The 22,444-nt window shown below is 40.0% G+C and overlaps 3 long non-coding RNA genes across 5 annotated transcripts in view; all 3 read right to left on the bottom strand.

The window, feature by feature from the left end:
- LOC135295043 (uncharacterized) overlaps positions 1–22,444 on the bottom strand; it is a 332,142-nt gene that overhangs the window by 304,599 nt on the left and 5,099 nt on the right. The window lies entirely within an intron of this gene.
- The window catches only part of LOC135295045 (uncharacterized), a 111,868-nt gene that overhangs the window by 85,618 nt on the left and 3,806 nt on the right, over positions 1–22,444 (bottom strand). The gene's annotated exons all lie outside the window — the stretch shown is intronic.
- On the bottom strand, positions 4,335–7,731 carry LOC135295044 (uncharacterized). Its single transcript, XR_010357093.1, has 3 exons — positions 7,167–7,731; positions 5,065–5,107; positions 4,335–4,416 (listed from the first exon to the last, which is right to left on the bottom strand). It is a non-coding gene; the product is annotated as an uncharacterized LOC135295044 (long non-coding RNA).

Below are 22,444 nucleotides of genomic sequence, written 5' to 3'. Positions count from 1 at the left end.
CCCAGGACTGCCAGCTGGAAACTCCATGAACTGAAGGTGGCACGATCCTGCTCCGGTCACCAGGCTTGCTCGTCAGAAAAAAAAGAGTGTGATATGCCAGGGGACTGGAGACTGCAAGAATAGAAGTTATCAGATAGCTGACAATGAAACAAGATGGTTGAGTCTGAAAGAAGAAAAGTAAGTTATATCTCAAAGTGAGAGACATTGACAGCTTTGATACACTTTTTTCATCTGCTTCAGAGAAAAAAAAAATCCTACATTTCTGTAGTAAGGGACTGAATTAGTAAGGAAACACTTGTCTGAGGAATTCTAATGTTTCATACTCATCTCTCCCAATTTATATAGGAATTAATCTCCAGCTTATTGTCATCTTTCCATCGTTACAGGGCTCACTTTGGCTTACTTGCTGTGCCAGGGTTTCCTGGTAGAAAATACAAAGCTAACCCACTGCAAACTATCACTTCTGAGGAGTCATGCACTATAGATACAGCTGGTCCAGTCTTCACTATAACTCACAGGACATCATCCTGAAATTCCATTGCTGTAGGTCATGCAGGATGTACCTGCACCAGTTTGATTCATATGCTGTCCCTATTCCATCCTCTCATCAAATCTTCCAGCCCGGTTTCAGCAGTCATGGAATCACAGAATGGTTTGGGTTGGAAGAGACCTTAGAGACCATCCAGTTCCAACATCCCACCACCTCCTCCACTCCTCTCTAGGGTGCCACCCACCAGATCAGGTTGCCCAGGGCTTCATCTAACCTGGCCTTGAACACACCCAGGGATGAGTGATGGGACATCCACAGCTTCTCTGGGCTGCTTGTTGTAGCACCTCACCATCCTCTTAGAATTTATTCATAACCTCTAATCTAAATCTTCCCTCTTTTAGCTTGAAACCATTCCCCCTTTGTCCTATCATTATCTGTCTGTGCTAAAAGTCACTTTCACTCTTTTATATAAACCCCAAGCATTTTATCCACTAGAACCACCAAGTCTTTCTGCACAGGGCTGCTCCCAGTAAGTTCTTCTCCCAGTCTGTATTCATTTCTAGGATTGCTGCCAGTTCTGGGATAGTGGACCGTGTTTTGCAGGGAATATTACTGTATTTGCACAGACTCTATGCATTTTACCAGCCACTTCTGCCAGATTTCCAATTGTTAAGAAAAATGTGGAAAAATAAACAAAACAACGACAACAATAAAAAACAGATTCACAGCCTTATCTGACAGTGAGAAGGAAAAAATATTTTCCCAGATAGAACTCCTATGTTCTCTCAGAAGCCCAGCTCTACTCCAAATCAAGGTGTTGAAGAAGACAGAGCACTCTTGTACCAAGCATCATCCTGGTTTAAAAATAAGTGCACTACTGTCACAGAACCCTCAACAATAAACCACTGCACTGTTTCATAGGACTTTTAAAGAAGTACTCAGACACAGTCACCATGGCTAACTCTACAGGAAAAAAAGAAGAGAAGAGACTCGGCAAAAGCTCCCTCTTCCACACACAGATTTGCTGTGGAAACAGGATGAGGGGAACCAAGCTGTTCATGCACGTCATACTTTATTCCTGAGCCAACTTATGTAACAGTCTCAGCTGTTAGCAGCTCTTCTGTTTTTCTTGTTTGCCCTTGTTTCTATAAGCTCTTCACACAGGTGCCAGCAATATCAGGGTATATCCACCTGTATCCTGTGTTCTGAAATTTGCCATACATTGCTCTTCAGATATTTTATGGCACCCAGACATCCCTACAGATGGTTTTATAATACTCTCAGAAAGGAGAAATCCCAAAAGAGGTGGGAGGTTTCCAAGACCCCTCACCAGCATACCTGTGTTTTACACATCATACTCAAGTGTGCTAAACTGAAAGAACAAGGAACATATTTTCAGGCAAAAAAATCTATGATTTCATGGAGGGAAGAGCCTATGTGTAGATTGGGATATGGATGCAGTTCAGAAGCACTTTTTCTGAGGTATTTCATAGCTTTTTTAATAAGCTTTGTAAAATATCACTGAAAAATACATTTTTGTTCAGAAGACCTGCACCAGGATATCAGATAAAAGTCTTTAGTGAACCACATCCCTGTCTCTCCATTATACAGTTCTCTCCTTTACAGCTAAAGTTTTCAACAAATAGAAGCTGTGCCCATTATCCAAATTTAATGTGAACATTCTTCACAGCTCTGTACATAACAGAAATACAACAGATTCTGTTAAAGGGATCACCTGATAAAAGAATAGGTTTGCTAAAAATGTAGGCCAACAAGTCTCCCATTCTCTGTGAATTTTCAGCAGAAGTGCACTACTTCACAACCTGACGTATTCTAAAGTCAGTGCAGTGTTAACTGCAGGCTATGATGTTAAGTGGCAGATGCAGCTCCTGGTTAAGTGAAGAAGGTACTGTAAGCTTAAGGATTAATTTAGTCTTTACTTTATTCCCCAAATCTTCACCTCTATCCAACTTGTACCACAGCACTGCCATACTACCACAACCCAAATACTCTCTCCATCCCTCAAGGGCAAAAGAATGAAAGGACTGATTTACAAAAGATACCTCTTCTGAGATCCTTTTTGAATGTGTGTAGCAAAGCTGTACTGCTCCATGCCAATCTGCAATGAGAGAACTACAGTTTCCATTCTCACAATCTTGTAAAGCTTTCCTATTTCTTTTTAGTGTCATGAAGCAGCTCCAGCAAACTGGGGCAAGGCTACTGCATGTTTCTCAGCTCACTTCTGTAAGTCCTGCTGTATAAAATATACTACAGGATTTTAAGCCCCAAAACTTGAATCTGCAAGTTACATTGCAATGTATGTTTTATTAACTTGTCCCCTTAGCAGCTTTCTGTACTGGGAATCCAAGCCTGGTGATATATCTGCTCAGCCTCCCACAAAGAAGGAAATGTAAGCATGCAGAGAGTAACACTCATCATTGTGCTTCTATATAAAACTTTCTATCACTGATTGTACCCTAATATTTGACTGATTTTCAAGATCATTAATTTATCATTGTCAAAAATATTTGGGGAGAATGGAAAATCTCCAGTAGCCTGAAGTTACTGATTTATGGGGGAAAAAAATAATGGGAACTCTGGTGTTCCACTTTATCAACTGTTCAAGATTTTGGCCTTCTAAAACACCATTTTATTAACACTTTCAATATTAACTATGCACAACTTTTCAACTCACCTTTTCTCTTCAAAGTTCCCTAAGCCTAGGCTGTAAGCCAATGCTTTCTCTTCGTGCATTCTTGAAAACATTCATGTTTTCACCATGTCAGGTTCCCCTCTCTTTTAAGACCAATGTGAGCTGCATTTCCATTCTCTCAAAAGAAGCTCCTTTTATAGCAATGAAGATCCAAGCACTGCAGGTGCCACAAGTAATACTGAGGGCTTTAGCCATAGCCCAGGGCTTAAAAGCCTCTGTCTCCCTCTGACCTACTTTTCACTCAACATGGAGTTCTTTGAGTCAGTAAGACCACAAAGACCTACCTGAGTGAAAAGGAAAAGCCTGGTTAAGACAGGTGAATTCATGCTAGGGACAAAGCCAGGCACAAAACCTATGCTATGCAAGGGGGGGAAAAAACCCCAACCAAATCGACAAACCCCAAGTCAAACACACACTGCACACCCAACATGTGGCTGTCACACAGAATTCACAAACCAAATGCCCTGAGAGTGACAGTGACAAGGCTACGACAGGCCTGTCCCATGCATGTCACCAGGAGATGACCACCACTCCCTTTGTCCATCATAACAATCCCCCTGCATTGCTTTTCACCCTAATCAACACAAAATCAGAAACTTCTGGGTACTTGTTTAATAACTCTCAACCAGAAAAATAAGATTTGATTGATTTCTGAGCTGTGTAATGTGGGGTTGATAGGGGCACATTAAATGGAGTATAATGTTTCCAGATTCATCCAGCTTTGAAAGTTAAAATAGTGCCAGGTATAAATAGGCCTGTATCATCCTGAATTTTCTTTCGCATTTTGCTCATTCCTTTGATATGAAAAGCTGCTACAATTCATTATCTTGGCAGAAGGCAATACTCTAAGGATGAAACAAGTAGTGATTTGAGGTGAGCTAAATCAGGATGGAAATATTTTACAACAGGAGAGCTGCAAGGAGCAAAAAAAAGAGTAATTCTGCTATTAAAAAGTTATTGCCAAAAACAATAACCTTTATGGAGCCATCATGCCTTTGATTTAGCAGAGCACAGAACTGAGGCTTCAGTCTGAGATACCAGTGCAATACTTAAAGACAAATGATGCTTTGCATGAGAAGAGGCTTTTCTTATTACTTCACACGTCAGCAGTCTAAACTTTTTCTACTTACTTTGGTTTATTAATTTTAAAGATAATGACATTTAGGGGCCACAGTTCTCACAGGTGTAGGTATGTTTGCTGAATTCTGTAGACCTGGAGGATTTAAAACAAAAGAAAGCTAATTCCTACTGTTTGCCTAAAAAAACCCTAACTCCTTTGAGAAGGACAGATGAATGATGCCAGTGCTGTGCCCTTATGTTCTTAGCATAAAATGCAAACACAATCTTTTAATATTTGTCATACATTCAGCTAAGTGAATTAGCATTACAGTGCTAGATTACTTTTTCTTGAATGCAAGAAAAGGTCAGAAGAATTCTTCTTATTGTACTACTTGATCTTTAATGAATAGATATTTTGTTCCTCTGAGGATCTAGCCCTAGGCTTTGACAAGAATGAAAACATGCACCATTTGCTGTCTGAGATAAATACTTAACATTTAATTGGTATTAATTGATATCATGCCAATAATAAGAAACAAAATCACACTCTTCATTGAGAGCGCTGAGAATGCTCAGTGTGCTTTGCATTTGACCTCTAGCTTTATAATTAGAAAGGATTAGAACAGTGGCAGCGAAAGTACCATTTTTTTGGCAACACTAACATACTGCTGCCTTGTCATTGCTGCCTGTTTCATTACAGAAAGTCAGTTAGGAAGTTATTAAATTGCTTTCTCCATCACAAGTCCTATCCCACTGCAATGCTTTCTGCCTTTATTAATAGTCACATTTATATGGGCTGTACCTCTGGACATTGGGCAGGTCAGACGAGCAGCAAGAGGAAAGACCTGTTATGATGAATATGAGGAATCTTAGAAAGTCAGAAACAAAAAGGGACCTGGATTTATTAATTTATTTTAATCTTGAAAGCTACTGTCTCCTTCAATCTTCATAGCCAAGAAAGAAAAACAAATTACTCACCATGCAGTCACTCACAAAAATGAGTAACATGAAAGAATTTTCCTTCATAACTCTTTTATAACCCCCTATAATTATTTTCCCCAAACCTGTAGACTTCTCTGGTACTACTGTACATTAAAAGACTGTCTCACTTTGAAATCTATTATCTCCATTGGGGGTTGCTGACATTTACAGAGTTGCTACTACAAAAGACAAGGTACAAACTCCTGTCATTTCAGACAATGAGGAGGTACTCATCTACCATGTGCCAATCCTCATTTACAAAGCAGCTGGCAGTGTAAAGAGTGGCTAAAAGTGATTAATAGCTACCTGTCAGCAGCATGCTCTGCCTACACTGGCTGCACCTCTGAGCTCCTAAATATTCCACAGAAATCCACATTTGAACCACTTAGCTATTCTGCTATCACTGCATCAACCACACAGATGGTAAAAAGGATTCGGGGGTTCACCGCCAAAAGACTGCTCAAAGTGCCCCAACAGTGGTGGAAAAATCCTAATAACTCCATGTAGATTGGCATGAGATGCGCACCAGACTGACAGCTTTGCAGACCTAGCCCACAAAACACCGAGGGCAACAGCTGTGCCATCTTCTCCATCCTGCCCCATCAACTCTTTTTCACTGCTGACCTGGAGGGACCACCAACAGAAGCAAAGAAACATTTGATTTATTTTGGCATCTCTGATGAGCTGCTAGCAAGGGTGCCAATTAGCACCAGGTTTCATCATATTTGTAAGGTGGAAATGTGTTTACTCAGAACTGGGCTGAGACCACCAAATTAATTTTACATGGAGTGCTCAGCCACCGGGTGGTAACAACTTGCAACTGCTAATGATTTGGCTGGCTTTGAATCCTAGAGGTAAAATGGGAAAGGCTGCCTGTCCCACTGGTCCCTTGACATGCCTTGACCTCCACTAAAATTTCATAATGAGGAGTGAAAGCTGTACAGCTTTTAGGCACACCAGGGCATGAAGAAGATACCTGTTCTCATACTACTTTTCAAACTCACTTAGGACTATATAATGTACCACATTTGAAAGAACCACTATGAACATGCTGCAATCTCAGAGCTAAAGTAAAATCCCTTGTTTGTGTAGACCACAAGGACAGCCCTCTGTCACTAATGATTTTTAGTGCTTTAACATTCATTTTGCACTGTTACAGTACCAGAGTAATCTGCTGGACTAATGCTTCCTTCCAAGGCCATGAGGGTTCCATTTTGTTTTATTGAATAAGACAAATATCTCCAAATGTTTCCTACCTCAAATGTGCAAATAGCATAGAGGCACACTTAAAATAATTTTATCTTACAGTTGAGAGTTCTACCCAAATTTGAAGGGAACAACAAATACCACTATAACCACTCTTACATCTGGAGCACAAGTATCATGAATTTGAAAAAATATTCTAAAATCTGTCCCTTAAAACCATGCCCAGCTCCTTATTAAGCACTACAGCTGAGAGATTCTCTTGGGAATCAATAAAAGAATCTAACTTCTCATAACTAACTTCAGCAATGCCGTATTTTGTAACATCTCAAACACAAGGCCACCAGAAATATACATGAGGTGCTACAAAATTGTCTGGTACTGCATTTAACATCCTTTCTGGTCAGGTTTTCTTCACAGTGAGCCTTTTTGTGCGCCTTTTTTTTTCTGACTAGGATGTTCAAACCACTTTTTAAATGACTGGGAACCAATATAAAGTACTTCAGCTCACATTAGAAGAGAGATTATTATGGCAATTTGTCCAGCTGAAGTGTCATGAGCTACATTTTTCAGTCTGAAATTTGTAGACCTAATCTACTTTAAAATCCGCATTGTGGAGCTCCACAGGCAGATACCATCCTCCAGTTTTCATAAGGTTAAAAGAACAAAAAAGTCCTGTACTTAATTTCATCTACCCACTCTATAACCTTGCAAACACACCTGAACTTTAGTTCAGTATCTTGGGCTGGGACATTCTTTCCTTCACAGATGATGATGGAAGGGAGTGAGAAGGAGACACATCACTTCCTAAAATAAACTTACATGAACTTGGCTTGAACAGGTAAAGCCTGTCAACACCACTGTTATGGGGGGAAGGCGTGCTGGTGGAAAAGAGATAAGAAGTTCAAAAAATCCAAATGTAATCTTCCAGTCACAGCAATTCACTGGGTCTACCTGAGATGGGGTTAATTTTCTTCATAGCAGTGCATGTGGTGCTGTGTTTTGAATTTCTGATTGAGATAGATTTGAGAACACACCAATGTTTGGGCTGCTGCTGGGAAGTATTTGCACAGCATGAAAGTTGGGTTTTTTTAACTCCTCTCTCTCTCCCAGCAAGCAGGCCAGGGCTGGGAAAGAAACTGGGATGAGACACAGCCAGAACTGCTGACTCCAGCTGGCCAAAGGAATATTCCATACCGTATAATGTCATAGTCAACAGTAAAACTCCAAAGCAGAAGGCACTTTTGGGAGGTGGTGATTCCTCAGACTGGCTGGACATCAGGCTGCTGGCCTTTTCTTGTTTCTCTTTCCCTGACTTATCAACTATCCTTAGCCTGAATTTCCTAAATTTCGCCTTATTCTCTTCCACATACTGCTGAGAGGGGGAAGTGAGTGAGCAACTCAGTGATGATGGCTTAGCTGATGGCTGGGGTCAACAATCAACTATAACAAAGTATTCTTTAAAGTAGTGTCCAAAGTACCACTGCAACTATTTTCCTCCAATGAGTAAGGTTAAGGAGGAAATAAGGAAGCCGACATAGCACAGATAGTGCTGAATTTAGAGTCCAATTTTAGTAAAATGTATTATTCAAATTAATGAGATTTAAGACAGCCATTTAAATTTGAGAACAGAAATTTAATAGCAGATGTTGAATGAACTCTATTGTTGAAATGAGTTTGTGTGAAAGAGATGAAGGAAAAGTGGGAAATGTATTCTGTATCATGGAGGTAACCTCTGAGCTATTCAGCAAGAAAGCAGAAAATTTGCACATGTGTGGACACAGGCAAAAAATACATATAGACAGGCCTGCAGCAGTAATGAAGAAGAACATGAAAGGAAATGCCTTATGTTTCCCACAGACCTAACAAGCTCCTGAGTTTGATATTTACAGAGAGCAAAACAGCACGAGTGACAGAGCAGGATGAGCACACTTTTTGGGAGGTCACACCTAAAGGCTGCAGTGGTTTCACACTGCCAGGGTAGCCACGGAACCACAGCTCTTGCAGGACCAGAGGCTGGTAGCAAAACCCATCCACAGTACACTAATGATACCACTCCTAAAGGCTGAAAAAATACATTCAAACCTGCAGGGGGAAGGTTTATATTTTGAACTTTCATGCCTTTATACTACAACAATCAGTATTATTCAAGCCCTGGTTTTATTATCAAGCCTTCTAATCCCACAGGCCTCTAAAAAAAACCCAGAAATGAAGGTGGTCCTAATTGTCTTGATATTTTACCCCAATCAACAACATGAGGTCAAATGCCAGTGAAGCAAAACCTTCTGCAGCAACCAGGCCTTGCACTTGTTCTATGTCCTTTTTTTTAGTAGGACTGTCTTTCAGATTATTAAAGATACTTTAGTAGTGAGAATAGAAATAACATGAGGGGGTGCTGGGACAGATTATCCCACAGATAGTGATGAGCATACACTGGAGAGAGAGATGCTGAACTTTATGAGAAAATTGTCTAAAACCCCAAACCAATTAGGAAACCTGTGGTTTCATTGAGAAATAAGTAAGCTAACTGGTTAAAGCAAAGGACCAAGAAAAACAAAAATATCACAAAATCCATTTAGTAGGAAAGTGTCATAAAAAAGCAGAATTCCTCCCAGAAAGAAACTGAAAAACTGAGTTGCAGTACACCAATAACTCTTCCTTTGTCTTCCCTAACTTGTATTCTTCCTACTGCCAGCTATATGGGGTTTTTAATCAATAACTTAATTGAATCTTCTGTAATAATATTACCACATTCCATGCTAATTTCTCAAGGTCACAACTATATCAAGAGCTGTGTACAGTTATCACTGCCATCATTTGAGTTTATCCAGCCTACAGCATTAATAAGAGATAAACTTAACCAAGAGCCATAATTCCTTCATCCACTGCACTAAAGTAGATGGTGTTTACAGTTCGTCTGGAGCATTAATATAGTAAAAATGTCAAGTGCAGAGTCTTCTTCCAATCAAAACAACAGGGGGAAAAAAGCCTTCTAGTTTTAATTACTCTTTTGTATCTGATTTAAAAACAGAGCTGGAAATCCTTCTGGAAACAGCATCAGCCTAATAAAACAACCAAACACCCTTAACAGCCATTGCCTTCAATCCATCTCATTGTGTCCAAACACAATGAGATGGATGGAAGCCTCTCCACCATTTTTCACTTTTACTTTGAATATCAAAATAGTCTACTGATGAAAGAGAATTTATCCAGTAATTATAAGCAAAATAGCTTTAACTTCCCTTAGATATCCACTAACAAGATATAAAATTACACTTCCCGGACACATCACCAGCACAATAGAGCCTCTATTGATTTTCAGATCATGTTCTTTAGCCTGAGATGATTCTCCTGTGGATTCTGCTTCCCAGCAGGAAAAAAATTGCCTTTTCTATGTTTGAATTCAATCTATTAATGCATCCCTTGCTGTAGACAGTGTCTTTTTTCTTCTTTCCCTCTGTAGTTGATGTGTCTACACCTTGCTGGCATGGGGTCCTAATGGATGCCTGGGTTAGAGGTCAAGGTACAAAAACCAAAAATGAAATTGCTCAGCTTGGAAATCAATAAAAAGGAGACTCTTAATCTTTCTGAGGGTGAAATGGGCAACCAATGAGGCGTGATAAGTATATTCAACCTTACGGCAAAGCTATAAATAGAGTATCAAATCCAAAAGAAGTTACACACCTAAACTAAGACAAAGAGTTAATAATATTGTTCAGCTTGCATTAATGCCATTGGGAAATGGCATTAATGCCATCACAGCTGGAGGAACAGATACTGCTTCTCTTCTGTCATTAGGAAGGTTTCTCTGGTGCAATTCTGGCATCATCTCTTTGACATATAATTTACAAGTCTAAGAGGCACTCAAATTACTTCTGAGGTAAAGTTCACAGATCAGGACAAACTAACTTTGGTAATATGTCTGCATTTACCTGTGATTACAAATTCAATCTGGGGAAAAAAAAATAGTAGATAGAAACTCTTGGAGATGGCATGAAATAGTTACGACAGCCTTCACTTGAACTTGAAAGTACAGAAAATTAGCTTTGTATTGTGCAGTCTATGGCTTTCAGGAAAGGATGAACTTGAGGAAACATTTCAAGCTTGCAATATCAAAATAGATGTATAAAAACACAACACCTGTATCTTGTACCACCCAGTACAGAGTAATATGGTACTTAACTGCCAACAATTACAGAGCTTAGATCACTGGAAGATGAAAAAGTGAAAGTTAAAAAGGCACAAAATAATTGCATGGCTCAATTTTTGCCGATCTATGTTTGTACCAGACATAAAATAGAACCGTGTGACAGTTCTGACAGAAGCTAACTCAGTGACAAAATGAGGAAGCCACTTGACAGCTAAAGAAACACATTCTGATAACAGACACTACACACACTGAAAACAAAGCTCTCAGCTGTGAGCCCCACAACATCCACCCATCTGTAAATTCACTCTTCTGTGCAAGGGTGTAGGAGAACATCAACTCCTGGGCCAGGAGGTTGAACTAACCTTCATTCCCCAATAAAGAATAGCTGTCCTGCATTTTAAAGGCATGCTAGGCACACAGACCACAAGTCCATCTTTCTGGATCTTGGTCTCTAATTCTTCTGGCACATTGCAGCCCCAGGTGATGTTGCCCTCTACCAACTGGGGGACAAGATCTGCTGCAGCATCAATAATCATCTGCTACAGCCAAGTGTCACAGGCTTAATTCTGGGGGGATAAAGGGAAGATCATATCCACATGGACACCCAGGGAGTGTTTACAAGTATTCACAGAAATGAACTGACAGCTCTTTCAGTTATTTCAATGTTTAATGACACCAAAATTCATGTCAACAGTGGGGAACTGTATGCATTATTGTTTTCCACAGAACATTTAAAACAGTACACAACTAACAGTGACCAAAACATCAGGTTTTATCTCCAGGGGTTGCATCTCTACTTGCATTTTTAGAGAGAACAAGAAGTTAGGGGAATTCAACTAGCAATTTGATAGATCAAGAATGTTTTGTGCTCATTCCTGCCTCCCTGGCAAGTTTGGCAAAAGAGGTGATTACAAACCATCCAGCAAGAAAAGCTAACCATTGCTTCACCTGCCTCTCTTACTTCAAGTATCACAGTTACCAAGATGAGGAAAAAATCCAGCTCAAGGCCTTATCATCCAGTTTCTACCTTGCACCTGAACAGTTTTGCTCCCAAGTATCCCACCTACTCAAAAGTTAAATGCAGCAAGTCACTAAAAGAAAATCCTGAAGTAATTTATATGAGACTGATTTTGTCTTTTCCGGGTGGAGCACAAGCTTCTTGCCAATTTTGTTGTGAGGCACTGAATTCCTTAAAAGAAAATATCTTCACCTTGAACTTGCCTTCCTTATGAACATGTGAATGTGGTGCTCTGGTTTATACATGGAATTCAGTCATTTTGTAAGGGTTTTCATTTCCTCAGCCCTCCACCTATCATTAGCAGTCCTTGACCACCTGCCAAACCTTCTTCCATGGTATAACAGGGTACCCCTGCAGGATGTCTGTCTCTGACCCTGGAGAGGTAACTTTGTCCTCTTCAAAGGCCTGCTTAGAGGAACCCTGTGCTTTAAGGCTGCAGAAGAGAAAGGGGACCAAGAGGACTGGTCCTGGAAACAGACTCAGAGAAGGTGGAATTTCTGCATGCCTTCTTTTGCCCAAGTCTTTACTGTTGAAGGTAGCCCTCAGCAATCTCGGACTTAGGAGGTAAGAGAAGAAAAATGGAGAAAAGTCTTTCTACAAAACCACATTTTCAGTAACTGTTGGAGTCTATTGCATTATTAGCATCAAATGATTAATTAACCATATCCATACATTGTATATTATTGACACTTACTAGGACATTATGACCTGCTAGAGGGGATATTTGCCATTCAGCTCTGCTGGAAAAACACCTGCTGAGCAAAGACAACCCCAGTTTTGGCTGGGACAGAGTAGGGAATGTGCACACAGCAGGAACCCTGCAACAATGACTTGGTCAATTGATTCAGTCTGAGCTGTGAGCAGCAGGTGTCTTTTCAGTGTGCTTTGAACAGCTTCCCATGAAGCCCTGTGATTCACAGGAGCTGGATGCACATCAGTTTGGTCATACATCAGTGTGTCAGGATTTTCTAATGCAAGATGCAAGCATTTTAAGCTCTCAGAAGTAGCAGCTCCCCACATGCTTCAAATTCAGGTATCTCCTCAGGAGATCTCTCAAAAATTAACAAAATCAAAGACAAGAGGAATGTACTCATTTGAATTGGCTTTGATGAGGCAAATTAAACCCAGTTTGATTTGTGGCTTTTCCTCCCTGTTTAACAAGTAAAGGATCAGAGGAGTGCTGCCATAGCAGCCAGCTCTTACTGCAAACTGTCACTGGGCATCTGAAAAACAGATTTGATTCTGTTGTGCTTTCAAAGAAGCAAAATACTGATATACTTTTCTCACATTCTTCTACAATACAGTTTGTCAGATTTGCTGAGAGGCTCAGGGTAAATACCTGACTGTAAAGAGGGTATTTCACCTCATTCCTGAAGTTTACTGAATATTTTCTAGATCCCCATGACACAGCCTTCCTATTCAAGCCTATATAAGGCCTTTCAGTAGCATTTAACATGCACCAATACAGAAAACACTGTTCTTCAGTGAACTGCCAGGAGTTCGTAGCAGTGCATTACCAAAAAAAAAAGTAGCTTTGTAAGCCACATGACTTTAAAATTACCAGCAAGTTACACACCAACATTCCCATTAGAGTTTAGAATATCTGACTGAAATTACTGTGCATAAAGAGGAATTATTTGGAATTGGCATTAGAAAATGACACATTTAATCTCTGTAGACTGATAATGAGAACACTTCCAGCAAAAGGAGCCAAGGTATTCTTAGTCCCAAAGCAATACCAAAATCCCAGAAGCAAATAAGATTGACAGTAACTCTGGATTCTTTCACTTACACAATTGTCTGTGCACACCTTAGTCTGATAAATTTGGTGCCTCTGTAAAGGCATCACTTAAAATATTAATTTTCTTTTTACAAAGAGGACCTCACATGTGATAAATTGACAGTTTAGTAAATGGCAAAACTCAGCAGATAGTTTGAAACAGAAACAAAAACATACCATTATTTAACGTGGCAACAACACAGAGGAAATAGCCAAACTATCCAGAGCCTCAATTGATGTTAAATACCTTTTGTAGATGGATCAGTAAATGCCTCCCACATCACACGACAAATTCATGCCTACTCATTAAAGATCCAAATGAGACATAACCACAAAGGTACCTTTATCTCACATATTTCTGAGTTTTTTAAAAATCATTTTTCATAAATGCAATTCCACTAGCAAAAACAAGCACTGCACTAAACTAAGTTTGACTGTTGCTCAAATGCAAATCATTATGATCTGAAGTTCAGTGACATCATCAAAACATTTACAAATATTTGAATCAGATCAGAATCTATCTCCCACAAAAAGTGAGGAAGTTGCCCAGGAAGATTTGACAGCCTCTCAGTAGCAGTGTACACCTTTGCACAATCACATATTTGACCTTTTTTATTAAACCATCAAATGCTAGAGTACCTTCACAAGTGGAACATGGCACTGGAGCAAATTCCAGCAGAAGTGAACTGCAGTGAGGTAAGAAGTTTTACTGACTCTCTGAAGGGCTAGCATCAAAATACTTCACAAGAAAGCAAGTATGACAGTATTTTATGAGCAAGGTACCACTGAACTTGCAGCAGTAATTTACAGTACACACTTCTCTAAGCACAGCCATCATCTGTAGGCTCAATAAACAACCCATTACTCAGGATCAGCTCAAGGCTTCTAGAGGCAGCTGTGTCCTTCTGAAGAAACTCTTCATCCTTGAGGAGCTCAGATTCAGCTTTGCCACAGAAAAAGGGGGAAAGTCAGAGGAGGCTGGCAACATCCAGGCCACTGAGGAACTGGAAGAAGCTGAAGGCAGTAGAAGGAGTACAAACCAAAACCTTGTTGAGACTTTTTGAAAACAAAAGCCTCAAAACATAAGACTGCTGCTCAAGATATGAAGACCCTGGGGGTCTAGTGACCACTGCTCCACACACAGATGTCCCCAGCAGCAGCAGTCCTAAGCACCAGACTGGCATTCCTAAGCACCAGGCCCTGACACTGGCAAAGGCCATGCCAGAAGATGCAGGGTTTATATGCAACTCTGACCCTGCCTTTACTCTCCTCCTTTCTAACCAGTAAGCATTTCCCTCTTTTATTTTCTCAAATGAGGATTATACCCAGGTGCATTTCAGATCTCAATTTTATGCAGCTCTTCAATTCCACTGGGGGAAGAAAAAAAATCAAGTCAAAAATCCTAACCTTGACAAGCAAGGGCTTGTAATCTTGCAAGTAATCATTTCTTCTTCTATCTCAGACCCCAAGCACAAGCAGCACTGAACCACAGACTCTGAAATACACACACCTAAGGAAGCTGAGGGCTTTGGGAACACATATGCCTCATGAAATTGTCATCTTCAAGTCTGGCTCTAACTCCAACTTCCAGTTTAAGATTTAGCCAGTCTCACTACTCATTCAAAATACATCTGTGGCTTGATATGAGCCACTGCCCAAAAAAAAAAAAAAACCCACTGAAAAGCACTATCTGGAGTATCACTATAAATACAGCCAGAAGTATTTCCACCAACACAAAAGGCTGAAAATATCCTTGAGGTTACAGTTTCCATAACTAACTGAATCACATCAGCAATCTTATTTATAAGCTGGGAAAGGATTTAGAAACACTTGACCTTCAGAAGTCAAAGAAAGATGCAGCTGTCCTCGTTACCATTTGAAACTTCACTGCCACTTGCTCAGGCAGATTTAATGCATCCTCCCAGCTTATCAGCAGAAATGGTAAATAGTCCACATTAATCAGCACATAACCATCTCATCTTTTTGGAGAGGAAGGTCCATTAGGGAATCAAAAGCAGAACTTCAGTATCTTGAAGCTTCTACTCTGACTGCCTGAATTATCCTTGGGTTCCTTATAGAACGAGGGTGGAGGAAGTGATTTATTTTCCAAGATAGGCCCATTAAGGAACAAGACAATAGATTTCCATTTTCTTATCCCGTTTTTTAAACCACAGAAGGGCAGGCAGATGCCAACAGAACTGACAACAGTGTTTCCTGGATTTCCAGCAAGGAAACCCTGCTCTACACTCTGCACTTTCCAATCACAGCAGGTGAAGGTGCTTTTAGGCAAGTTAAGTGAGAAAATAAAAAAAAAGAAACATCACCAGCTTTTACTCCATGTCCTTTTGAAATAATTTGACAACTGTTGTAATCCCCAATTCTCAAAATTAGCTGAGGTTTAGGACACAAGCAGCCTGGACATGGTACACAAGCCATTAACAAAGTTGTAGCAATCCTTCCTGTAACAAATGGTGGGATTCTCAGAGACCTTGCATCAGGATCAGGGCAAATACTTATAATGAAAACATGTTACAGTGAGGTTTTTTCCCTGATTACATGACTTTTGGCACAAAGAAGATTTTATCAAGAAGCATTTTCCAAGAACTATGCTGTTTCAGCAGACTTGGTGCAGGCATAAAATATTGATTTAGACAGCAAGGATACATCTGGAAAACCATGGATTTCAGTTCCTTGTATTTCATAACTTTTTATTTTCAAAGGACTACAGAACACACCTTCCCACATTAAAAAATACCTTTAATAAATATTTTGGCTTCTCTCCCTGCACCTGATAACATGCTGTATTTCTTACTTCTATCCCTTCCTTCTCATGTAAGAAAAACCCAGATAAACACAGATGAAATCCTTCTGACTGAAATATTTTTAAGGTCCATAATGAAGCAGAAAAACATGGAAGAAGAAAGCCTGAAAATAAAAAGCCCCGGTGTGTGTATTTTGTGTAGAACCATACTCTTATGTCAACCACCACTCATTGCTTCCCAGGTTCTAATCAAACTGCAAGGAGACAAATTCTGAAGAAAGTTGTCTTCAGTGAAATTGTGGAAGCACTCAACATTCAGAGCAGCAACATGTCCATTCCTTCCATGCAAAGAGATGTTATGAATGCTTGCAGTAAGGAGCTGGATTTGTTTTCATTAAATCCAAAACAGCGAAGTTCCTTTCCACAGAGATTCATTACAACACATCACAAACATTGCAACATTTCTTGATAGGAACAAGATGATTGTGTCCCCTCTGAGAGGGGAGGAACAGTTCCTGAAGAAGGCCACGGTGTAAGACATTCTCTGAAAGGCCTAACAGCATGTGAGGCTGGTTACTCAGCAGTTCACAGGATTCTTCAAAAGGATACAATACACCATTCTCAAAATGCTCCTTTCTAACTGATGTTTCTGAATAGCAAGGAGAACAGACTTGTGTCAAAAAAGAAATTAAGATAATAAATCACTATGTCTCAGATCTACTCTGAAGAAGCTGACATCATGTAAATCCATCTAGAGACACAGTAAAGCCACATGAACTAGCATTGTGATCTTCTTAGAATGTATTGTACATAAGTATATACAGTACAAATTGAGAAAAAAGTGTTTAATGAATGCTCTTTTCCTTCCAGTGGGACACAACTGTGCTTTCTTAGAAAGCTTTTGTGGAAATGACAAATGCAAGTTCTGTCATCTATCAGTCACTTTCTCCTAGGGGGGAAAAAAAAGCCATCTCAATCTCCAGTTTGTAATGAGCAATTTCCATAGGTAAACTTACTGCGAAATTATAAACCTCCAGACTGACTACACCTGAGAAAGGACTTATCCAATACCAACAGCTTCACTCCACCACCATGGAACCAGGCACTGAAAGGAAATAGTCAGGAACATAAGCCTGGGGCAAGCAGCATTTGTGGTGCTGCATGCACAAGCAGCTGGCACACTGGAAGGAAGAAGCACGTAGGAGTGTGACAAATTTAGCCAGGTACATTCAGAAATTAAAACTGCTGCTCTTGGAAGAAAGCTGATTTCAGAGTTTGCTTTGTGCATTTGTGGGGATATTTCTTGGCTTTTGGGGGTTTTATCTGGCCACTGCTGGCAGAACATGGCACACCAAGTACAAAATTGGCTTGGTTTTACTCATCTGTATTTAATAGCCTCAACACACAGAGAAGTCTGTCAATAATCAAATGGACTGGCTATAATCAAATAGAAGTAGCTACTTTTCCTTCCTTCAAGCAGAGCTGCACAGCAGAATGGACAAGCGGGAGAGGGCAGAAGCTGCATTCTCTTCCCCTTGGGAGGAATTCTGCTTCCCTACAGAGACTGCCTCCAGGGGCATTCCACCACACAGTGCTTCCATGCTCCTAGTGAAGGGCTTTGCTCTAGAGCCACCATTACCCAGTCTCCTGACAGATAAATACAGCCTGAAAAAAATTATTTATTGAAAGGAATTTATCCAACAAATATTGATATTTACTCAAAATTCCTTTCAGCAGATCAATATTTGACAAGCTCCACAGACTGTAGACACCCAGCAAATAACTCTTTCAACAGTTTTTTCCACAGCTCTTGAACATCTGCTTAGGAATAATGATTTTTATTATTTGACAAGCACATCTGTCAAGGTGTATTTTGTCTCCACTTTCAGTCTACTGGCACTACAAAAGCAGAGGAAAGAGGACACATGGGGGCATCTCTAAAGGAGATACAGGAAGGGCTACAAACCTTGTAAGGCAAACACCAGAATTCCTGACACAGAAGAGCTCTAGCTGAAATGAAGATTGATGTAGCACCCACTAACCCTCTGCCATCACTCACACAGAACAAAGGAACACAGTCACTAATTCTCCACTCAAAGATAATGTGCCTGAATTGCAAACTTACAGCCTGCTCCCAACCTGGATTTCACCACACACAACAACCTACAGGACTACTCAGATTGTAGACCCAGGGCCTGAAAATAACAGTCAATCAATCCTTACTTCTGCTGGAGGTACAGGATGAATCTAATTTTACAGTCTGACCCTTTATGTCATTACTTCTCATGGTGTGAGTAACATGCAGGCAACAAGACAGGACAGCTTTTTAAAACAGTCTTATAAGACCGAGCAATTGCAAAAGCAGCAGGTGAATGAAGCATTTGCACCCCTATTTTAAACAGTGAACTCTTCCTGGTGTCACAAGGAGATACTATCAAGGTAAACGAGAAGGAAGATTTCCACCATGGATAGCCAAGATCATTTTATACCGTAGAGAAAAAATTAAAAGTCTAAATATAAAAACTGAAAAGAAACTTACTGGGTTGCATTGCTCTGTTCTTTTGCCTCTCCATCTCTACAACTTAAACATAAAGAACAAGTGGAACTACAGAGAGATTTTTTTGGGTTGTTACTTCCTCTACCCCTCCTTGCAAAGAATCAGCAAAACAAACTGCTGTACCATCACACAAACTAAAGCACTCCCTTCTAGTACTTTCAAGTTCAGCCCTTTTTGCCTGAGGAATTCTCTTGGCTCACGGGTTTGATGTCAGCCCTTGATTGTGTTTTGATGTTTCTGCAGATCTACGATTGAGTTCAATTCTCAGCAGCCAAAACAGACATTTGTCATCCTGTATGCATCAAATTTCCTGTGGCACGCTGCCCACTTAATCATGCAGGCAAGGGGAGCTTTGACAAAGCAAGGGGCTGTCTGCAAGCCCCGTGACCCAGCATGTGTGGAGTCACTTGTAATTACCATTACTTAGAAGGATCAGTCAAGGCTTCCCAGTGTTGCTGCACACCAGCTCAACCACTTCAGAGTGTCTGAGTAAATATTTGCACGCAATGAGGAGCTGTTGAGAGGGTTTTGTCTACAGCCACAGCCCCCAGTGCATGAAATATTCAGCACATTAAATGTCTCCACTGATGCAGAGTGGTGGGTTTTCACTCTGATTTGATTAGCAGTGATGATTCTTTCATGAGGTGTGACTGTCCTTCTAGATTAGCATCAGCCCAGATTCCATGCAGCAGTCACGGAAAAAAGGAGAAAGAGCAGTCTGACATGTTACAAGGGTTACTGTGCAGAGTCTCTGTAAAGTCTGAGATTCCTGGTTTACAAGAAAATGTTGCAGCCCAAATCCCAATTTCATAAAAAGGCATTGCTAAGTAGAACCCCAGATTTAAATGCAAACGGAAAGCTCAAATGTCAAAATTAGTAGTAATTAACGAGGAAATAAAAAACAGCGCAAGTTTAACTGAAGGAATGTATGAACAAATATGACATCAACTCTTTTTCCATAAAAAGCTGGAAGCATTTCACTGGAAGGCACACTTCCATATCAAGCATAATGATGCTAATGAACACTGTAGAACTTATACTGACTTAAAATGTGACTGCATCACTCCTAAAAATTTTTCACCTAAATACATCTCCTCACTACCCAAGCAATCAGCAATTTTCAATGATGATAATGTGACATAGTTTAAAATAGATATATGTTAAAAATATGTAACCAATTTCCTTATGGTAACATTCCCATATTATTTCTATACCATAGCAGTGAAGTGAATCTAAGGGAAGCAAGCAAATTCTGCAGGAAAAACAGTTTATTGGACTGAGTAATGTAGTTGGAACTGAGATAAAGGGCTAGTACTCACAAAAGCTAGTCTTGTTTGCCAGTCTGATCAGCTGCCTTGACCAACAGCAGTTTGGACACAGCTCTGACTTAGACAAATTGGATTTTGAAAATATTTGAAACTCTGCAGCAAGAATTTTGCCTTAATATGAAAGGCTGACTATGCACCCACTTAAAAAGCAGAGCACTAACCTCCCTAGTTAAATCTTGGTATGCATGTCAATACTGGCTGCACTGGGGACAAATGAAAAGTCTCTACACAAATTCACAGGCACAGCAAAGAGAAAACCCAGGGTCTATCAGACACAGAATTTTCACAGTACATCAGCAGCAGTTATTTAGCACAAGAGGCTTCTGTAATTGTCACTGCATGGGAAAACTCAGAGTAGCCAATAAGTTTCTGTTCTCTGTGCAGGCTTGTGTTTAAAAAGCCAAGCAGAGAGGCATATCAGTTTCTGGAGATGAGCTGTCTTCCACATAAAACTCATTTAGAAACAGGATGTCTCACAGTCTGTTTCAAACCATTAGAAAAGTTTTAAAACTATCAAAGGCCAGTGTTGAGCTTGGAAGGCTTCAACCCCCATGAGCAAGTTCATCAGCATGGTACAAAAAAAGGACACCAAGGGGTAGGAGCCCACCATGCTGTTCATGGAACTCCTTTTCACTGCACCACAGGCCCCAGACACAATCCCAGTTTTCCATTCAGCTCCCACTTAAACTGAGGGGACAGGAGGCTGCAAGTTACACACACAAGAGATGCTCTAACTTCCTAGGAGTCCAGCCAGCAATTGTACTTTCCTAATTAGACCAGCAAGGATGATGGGGGAAATTGAACTACATGAGGGGGCTAAATTAATCCAGTGCTTTGCGTAAAAGCATTTTAAAACACTGCCACTGGTGCACAGGAAACCCCAAAATGAAGAAACCACAGTATTGCTTATACTTTGCTATCTTCCAGTATTGTATATTATATAGGATTATAGTTGCCTACACACAGACAACTGATGAGAATCCTATTATGCCCCAAAAGAAGAAATAAGCTACATGTCCCTGATCCCAGCCACATGCAAATTTCACTACACTCCACATATAAAATATTATTTAGCTCCCTCTGTATTTTCAGCTAATTCTTTCAGGTAAGAGAAAGAACTAGGAGCCCTTATTCACCCTTTCCTCAATCTTCAGAAAACAGTGAAGACTGGGATAAGTGTTCATTTTGCTAAGCACACCAGGTGAAGATTTACTTACCACAGTGGCAGAGCTCATGGAAACTTTAAACTTTCTGTGCCAGGACAGGCTCCTGACCCTTAATTACCTGAGGCATGATTTGAAGGGCTACTATAACAAAATTTCTTTTACACATTCAGTTAAGGAGAGTTAAAATGTGTCTGCCAAGATGAAACCCATGTTTATAATCCCACTTTCCTCTAAACTGGCACCTGCAATCTGTATTTGCAGAGCAATTGCTTCAGCCATTCTCAGGGTCAGCAGTTTACCTTGGATCAAATAATATCCACAGCTACTTGGTACAAACCAACACTTAGATACATCATCTTTCACACAAGCAGCTTCCAAATCACAAGACAGCTCTAGGTCTGCTCTGTAGAAATAGCTACAGAAACACCAGCAAACTCAGGAATCACTAATGATGACAAATGGCAGGCCTGAAAATCCTACAAGATGCCAGCTCTTCATAAACTGCTGAATATCTGCTTTCTTAGTGAGGCCCCTTGTTCTGTCTCAAAAAAAAAACAAACAAACAAAAAAAAAAAAAACAGGCAAAAAAAAAGGGACTTAAAATTGCTGGAGTAGGAAGCAGAAGAGATAGGAGCAGAACACAAAAATGCTGTCCAGCTAAATGAATCAGGAAATGCAAATAAATTGAGTGAATCTCCCAGGAAAATCTTGCCCAAGATTTCATGCACTGCAACAGACCAATCACTCAAATAGATTGTGAGACTATTATTGACTTTTTGATTAAAACTACACCAATACTTATATGGCTTTTGTCAACAATTTCTACAAAATTTTTTATGGTCTTTTTTAGCTTTGTTAGAAAGGATGGAGTGAGTACCTGCAGAATCTTCTCATACCCCTCTTATTTCTTATGGTGCTTTGAAAATTCATTTATAGCTGATAGGCTGAATTCTCAATTTCTGCTGGGTCCCAAACCTTATATTGAAGGGCTGTTCAACAAAAATGTAACACTCCAATGATAAAATGCTACTAAATAATTTGCATTCCAACTTTATGCAAGCTTCAACACAGGGTTACATTTTATACAGACTGAATAGGGTGAGCCTACAGATTACAGAACTCTAAGACTCAATATACCACCATGTTAATTCTTCATATTTGCAGAGGTACACGTGAGCTCAACAGCATTAAAAGCCACAAGAAACAAAAGTACACTTCCTGGGAAGCAATACCCAGAT

Source organism: Passer domesticus, chromosome 2, assembly GCF_036417665.1.
Source record: "Passer domesticus isolate bPasDom1 chromosome 2, bPasDom1.hap1, whole genome shotgun sequence".
NCBI lineage: Eukaryota > Metazoa > Chordata > Aves > Passeriformes > Passeridae > Passer > Passer domesticus.
The sequence above is the reverse complement of the archived record's forward strand: the minus strand, read 5'-3'. Positions and strand labels throughout refer to the sequence as shown.